The sequence below is a fragment of the Dermacentor silvarum genome, chromosome 3 (genome assembly GCF_013339745.2).
Source record: "Dermacentor silvarum isolate Dsil-2018 chromosome 3, BIME_Dsil_1.4, whole genome shotgun sequence".
Taxonomy (NCBI): domain Eukaryota; kingdom Metazoa; phylum Arthropoda; class Arachnida; order Ixodida; family Ixodidae; genus Dermacentor; species Dermacentor silvarum.
In genome coordinates, this window is record NC_051156.1 from 85797708 (window position 1) to 85804795 (window position 7088).

The 7088-nt window shown below is 45.0% G+C and overlaps 1 protein-coding gene across 4 annotated transcripts in view; it reads right to left on the minus strand.

Annotated features, from left to right (window-relative positions):
- Positions 1 to 7088, minus strand: part of LOC119445555 (uncharacterized) — a 535946-nt gene that overhangs the window by 303266 nt on the left and 225592 nt on the right. The window lies entirely within an intron of this gene.

The following is a 7088-nucleotide window of genomic DNA, read 5'->3' on the forward strand; positions in this document are numbered from 1 at the left end:
AGGAGAGGAGCGGTGCGGCACGCTGACTTGAAGTACTCCTCGCCGATAAAACGGTCTATACGTACGTAGTGGAGCTTTGTGCTTATGTGTAAAGGCATGTGATCATTTTTAATATTTCTGCAAGTGTCTTGACTGCCTCTTCGGATTGTAATCGTGTCAGATGTATGCGTCATTTCCGGTATGGCAAGTATTATCGCCGGAAATTCCACGTCTTCAGGCGTTGGGACTCTTAAGTGCCTTTTCACAAGCGTCGCGTCATGACCCACGACCACCGCTTTGCTGCCTTCGCTGTTATGATTGGCATCTGTATGCCACTCATAGAGTTTTTATCGTGTATGCTGCACTATATTTATTCTTTTTGATCGCCGTTTTCGATTCCTTTCCGGTGAATATTTTTTAGAAGGGGGTCTACGTTTATCCTGGGCAAATTATCCCATGGTGGTAACTTCGGCGGAATTGGGCGTAAGTTAGCAGTTCTGTATCCCAGTCTGTTCAGTGTTCGTCGACCTTAATGAGGTGATTGAAGTCTTCGTATTTGCGCTTGATTGTTGATGTCTATTCTGTCTTCTAGTGTGTTAAAGAGCGTGGTTGCTTAAATTTTATGGTTGGGTGAGAACTTCGGAATTCCCAGGGCAAGTCTAGCACACTTTCTAAATATGATACCTATCTTTTTGCGTTGTGTGTTGGTTGTCTTAGCGTATTGCAGAGAGAATCGAGACCAGGGGCGCTATAACGTAAAATGATTCCAAACTGTTTCGATTCTAATTTCTGTAATCAGCCTCCACGATTGGTCAAAACATTTTCGGGCCACTCCCAACTTCGCCTGTCTGTCACGCGACGTCACGAAAACCGCGATAGCTCTCCATCTGATATAATGTGTACACACTGATTATGCATGATTAAAGCACGCAAAAGGAAAATAATCATTCCTGATTCGACGCCTTTTCACCATTAGCCGTCTGCTATTGGTCCAATGTTTTGTGGCTACACCCACTTCGCCTGTCTGTCACGCGACCTCCCAAAACCGCGAAAACTCACCACGTCAAAGTGACGTGAACGCGAAAAAAATGCATTAATATGCCGAACAAAACTGAAAGTTTTTCTGAATAGCCACAGACTGCCCGTTCCGAAAGGAATAGAAGATGGCTGCCCGCCGATCGCTCAGACCTTGCTACTGGCACCTGCCGGTGAGCATGTATTTATTTGCGCATGATAAACAATTTTGCGTGGCAATAAAACGTCATCGAGCCCTTTCGGCACGCATACGACATCGCTCTGGCAACTATTTCTTGCTGAAGATCCGTTTTAGCGGCATTCTTATCCTTCAGTTGCACGCCGCCGCGATTTTCGACCAGCCACCGCAGGCTAAGTACGGCGAAGCGGACCAATAGGAGAAGCCGGCACACCCTCTTCATGCGGTTATCTATGGTAACTGTGCTGGCTCGGCCCTATCGAACCCCTCTCCACTAGAGCGTGCTCCTCGCCTCTTGTCAGCCAATTAGATAAGAAAAACCGCTTAGTGGTTTGGGTTGTTCAAATAACGCTGTGGGTCACCGCCCGATGCTTGCGTCGGTGGTTACGTAAATTTGACGTCAGGAGTTTGGAATCAAAAGTTTGGAATTATTTTACATTATAGCACCCCAGGTGCACCATTTTGAGTATTATGACTACACTTTTAGCACGCTAAAAGGGATATTTTAGCACACCTTTGTACACCTGTAAATAAAAATTATGCAGTAACCTTTACTAATGTTACATTTAATAAAGAGACATATGCTCACAATATTGTGTGCCCATAAATTAAAATATATATAGCAATCTCAATAAGTAACCTTTAGTACAGCTACCCCTCTCCTCCTGTAACTTAGAGGTTACCGTAGCCTTTTTTAGGTTGGAATCTTTTTCATAGGTAACAGTATTGCCCGTTCTCTACCATGCGTTCTTCCATGCATGCCCATGAATTTTAGGTATTAAACTTAAGCGATAAACATTTCTGGACCAAGTTGCACTGTGGGACTGGTTGTGCTTAGTTTTCCAGGTTAAACGACAGGGCTGACGGTACAGGCAAACGCTCGTTGTTTCCTACAGTTAGCTAGCACCTACGTCATGACCAGGAATTCTGAGATGCCGGTCCGGCATTACGGAGGACCAAACCCAGTTCGGCTCATTCAGCGGTGAACGAGTGCAAGTGCGTTACTACTGTAGCAATCGTCGCCTTCATTCTCTGCGCAATATTTGGGTGCTCGAACTGTAGAAAAAGGACTACGAGACGGAAGTCGGTGAGCACAAACGTCTTCCACATCCCAGCCGTCGTAAACAATTAGTGCGAGCACACGAAGACGCTTAATGCGAAGCGGCACAGTTTGAGGCTGGCACGTACGCCGATCGAGACCCCGCCAGTACTGAAATCCGAATTTGGGGCGCCCATTTCGTCTCAGGTGAGCGCAAAAACATGTTTGGTGATTGAAATGCAGAAACACAGCTCAAGAACAGCACAATTTACGTTCGTAGGCAGACAATTTGAGCTTCGGGATGAGACCAGTCCTGATTGGGTGCTGACGCTTCTGTTCGGACATAGCGCACGCCATGACGACCCTGTGCGCTACGATAGTATGAATAGACGACGCATGGAGACATTTAGGTCCGAGGATGATGTGGTGGTGGCGGTGCCCGCCATAGAATCGATCGGCAGTGCGAACGACGACCCACTGGAAGGCCAGCCCCCACCGGAAGGTGGTGTTCTACCTCGCCAAGCAGAAGCACTTTTTTTCCTGCATTGTTGACAGGCTCATGACCGAGACGCCTGTAAGGGATTTGGGGACTCAAGGGACTTAGCCGCTTTCATTTCCTCCAGTGTTATGAAGCTCGAGCAGTAGACAAGGCAGTTGACAATGTCCCCGTGGATCACTTCAGGGTCGAGAGCGTCGCACATCTCACACCTTCGAGCGCACACCGATCCAATTAACTGGGAGGAATACGCTGCGGTAAACGGCTCTTATTTAGGAGCAGGCGGCATTGCGCCTACAAAGCCACTGTACCTCTAAAATCACTTCAATTCAACAACCGGGTGAACGGCGCAGCACAGAACGAAGCTTCAGCTCTGTTATGTGTGCTCACACAAAGGCTGCTTCGTAAGCGGTTTATTCCTTGAAAAGCGCGGCGTTTGCATGCCACTGAGAAATCACGCACTTGGAGCTGGGTCGACAGGCGTGGCCAACTCCGAAAAAAACGTGAGTCGTTGTAGTAGCCGTCCATGCACAAGTTCAACTTCCGATTTGGGTATCGTTTCGGAGGGGGGGGGGGGGTCGTGGCGTCACGTGTAAACTATGTATACCTATCATGCGTATACAGTTATACGACAACAGTTAATTTGCATTTTCCACACCTGTATATATTTAGTAGAAGGCATAAAAAGTCTTAAATGTTTTGACATTATTGCAAATGATTTCGCCGTGCCTGTAGGTCCATCCTCAAGAAGGTTCGACTGGTACATCAGTTGGCAATATGGCGTACGCAGTATTTCGCCTTTCGCGTCCTGACTCCGTGTAACTTGGTGAAATAAAGTATTATTATTATTATTATTATTATTATTATTATTATTATTATTATTATTATTATTATTATTATATTCTCCCCCTATTTCGTACGTATGCATTTTGCGCCTTCTTGTATGTACAGGGTCGACCACATATAAGGTGGACACCTCATTAGTATTGAAGCCGGTAAAACTACAGCGTTTATTCTATTTCACAAGTTTAATGTTCGTTATACGATGTGTAATCATGGTGTCGATAAACACAATAATATTTTTTTGAATTATGTACTGAATAACAGCTTCTATGATGTCTTGAATACTATTGAGGTGTTCACCTTAGATGTGGTCGACCCTGTACACTCTTTTCAAGATTCATATTTTTTATTCATTTTTTGCTGATATTCCCCTAATGTATTTTTTTCTTGTTCTATGTATGCGTGCGCCAGCACCTAGATCTTATGGTTGTTCCTGGGCACGATAAAGAAATGATTGATTGATTAACCTTACTTCGAGGCTGACGTAATACCTTCCCGACCATGAGGTCTAAGTGCTGGTGCACGCATACATAAGAGAACAAGACAAAAAAATTGGAGGACGCTTAAGCTTCGCTTTTAAGAGTGGAACGCGATAGCATTCAAAGATCCCTGACTGCTTCTCACGCTTCCCGACAACTGCAGCTTAAGCAACCGTAATGGTTACCGGGAAACACTTGCGGCGAACTCTATACACGAAGGCGAGCCTTCTGGTAGAAACGCGGCCTCTTGCGTGGGGCGATCCGGAGGTATTACACAGCCGCGCCAAAAAAATTGCATAATTTTCAGGTTTCCGTTCTTGTTTCGCACTTTTAATATTTCAGACTGAGAAGGTTTAACGTAATAGGCATGCGCTGTGGGTGGGTGTTTTGTTTCATGACATTTTTTTTGTGGATTGTCATTCTCAAATTCTGAGGAATAGCTTTGTCAAGAATGCAAGACAAGGTGTGAGCAACATTAATGATAGAATGGTGTGGAAATACAACCCGCGTATACCGCATGTCATATAAGAAGGCGTGGCATATATATGTACCTAAATATATTCGGAGGGCCTGCGTGGTTGCGGACGATTTTCTCCGCCACCCGCCGACATCGCACGCCGACGCCGGTTGCCGACGTCGGATTTCTGCGACACGGGGCCCTTAACGCTGTCGCGTTAAAAAGTAGTTTCGGACACTTTGTAAATTCAAAAGTCTGTTCGGCGAAAGCCTGTGCCAACAAATGCAAACACAACACAAAAACACAACAAATATAAGATCAACTATCCTAATTCGAACCATGAAATGTACAGAATGCGGTCTAGCGATACCTATCCACTGATGAATAAATGCAGCGATACTTACACCAGCAAGGCAGCGAGAGCGAGAAACGCGATGTGGACAGCCCAGTAACGTGACATCGGAAAGTAAGCCGGCGCTGCTCACACAGTCGGTGGTTCAGTAGACGCATTTAGCTTTCAATCTTTATATATACCTACACACTAATGCTGACGTCGGCTTCAGGCACCATTCCACCATTAGACGTTTCTAAGCAATAAGCGCCTCATTGATTTATTGTTCTGTACTGCAACAAATTTTAAGAGCTAGAGAACAATTCAAAAAATAAATCATTACCTGTGGTGTGCTATATGTTCACAGTGACGTTAGAGGAGTACGGTAAGGTGAACTAGCTTTCACAGAACAATGGCAAGTTGTAGCGGCTTTCTGAACGGCTGCGTAAGTTGCCCTTGATTCGGAGTATAGCTTATGTGCAATTTTCTTTATGGAAGCGTATGCAAAACGAACAAGGCACTATACGTAGTCGGATTAAATGCTTCTTAATGTTTCTTCGCTTAATCAGTCTCACATAACTCAATTTTCCGAACGTGGCGTCTTTCTTAAGTTAAGCACGCGAACATCTGCACAAGAGTTAGTACTAACCCTCGTTGCTGATGCTAGATAGTAACGGCTCATTGTTGGTGTTGTTCCTGTGAGCCGTTACAATCTAGCATCCGAAATCTCTGAAACGGTGGAGATCTGCTTGCATTGGAGGTAACGAAATTGTACCATATCAGGAACAAAGAGAATGCATGCATAAGTGACACCTCTGTATTGCTGCGTAACAAATAAGAAATGTTTAAAAAAAACTGCCATGATTGTTTTTTCATCGGATGCTTTTCAAGATGACCCGACATGTTTGACCTCTCATGTGCGCTGCGGTCTGCGTAACTGCCTTTTGTATGCATATGTTCGCATTCGGCTTCCAATGAAATTCATTTGCGAGTTAGTGCCTGTCCCTTGTCTGCATCACGGTTCCATCTAAAGTTTGCGCTTATTATTACACATAAGAATGAACCAACTAACCCAGCAACGTATTCTATTAAATCACTTTTTTTAAGGAGAAGGGCATGGGTGTCTGTTGGCAGAGATCTTGGTGATACCATGCCGTGACGAAAATGGCCGATGCAGCTAAAAAATGCTCGGGTTGACGTCACATTTTTCAGAGAGGTTCCATGTAAACGAAGTAAATTCGTGGTTTTGAAAAGAAATTTCGTACATTTCGGTCTGGGTGGGAATCGAACGCGGGCCTCCGGAGGGCGAGACAAGTGTGCTTTCCTGAAGCCACGGCTGCTTTTCTTTTTCTTTCTTTATTACTATTATTCAATTCACACAGACTAGATTCCTAGCTTAAAATTGATGATGTAGAGCCTCCCGCATTTTTAGCTATATCACGCGATAACCGTGTATATGGTCGTACGTCGTCCTGAAGGGAACATCGCATTAGATGACTCTTGCACAGGAGAGTGCTTAGTGCACTTGAGAGTACTTCTGCGCTGATTATCGCCGCTTAAAGGTGTTAAAATGACGCGTGATGGACGCTCGCGCGATATAGCTAAACATGCGGGAGGCTGTACATGCCAGAGTTTTCACTGCTTCTCTCCTCTGCCCTTGCTAGGCTGTATGATTATACAATATATTCCTGAAGCCACGTTTGTTCCACGGTTTTGGCTGACTAAAGGTACGCCCAGTGGGTACGTGATTGCACACGTCCCGTCGCAGCCATTTCGCTGACTAAAGGAGTAGCCTAGTGCGTGAACTAACATGCTGCACTTTAGGTACTATGTTAGTGTTCATATGTGGCGTTCAGGAGGTTGCCTTAATGCCGCACGTGTACCTTTCATTGGGGCTCGTTATGTCTTGCAAGAAGTCTAGCCCCGATTGTATAACTTAATGCATTACCAATATGCCTCACAAAGAAGTGTAATCCCGATTGTATAACTTCATGTATTACTAAATATGCAGCAGGCCTTCGCCTTGTGTTACAGGAGTGTAACACCTGGCGAACATTTTTATTGCAGACGCGTGCTCAGCGAAATGTTTGTTTGTCAGGTCTGACCTATATACCACTTTTCACATGACAAAGGTACGAAATAGACGAGGTCTGTTGCACAACAGACAAAGGGTTCACGGTGTTCCCCCCAAGACGCTCTCCGCAAGGTCGCATCCTTTTCAGCTTTAGCAGTACTGCAGAGAGACAAACTA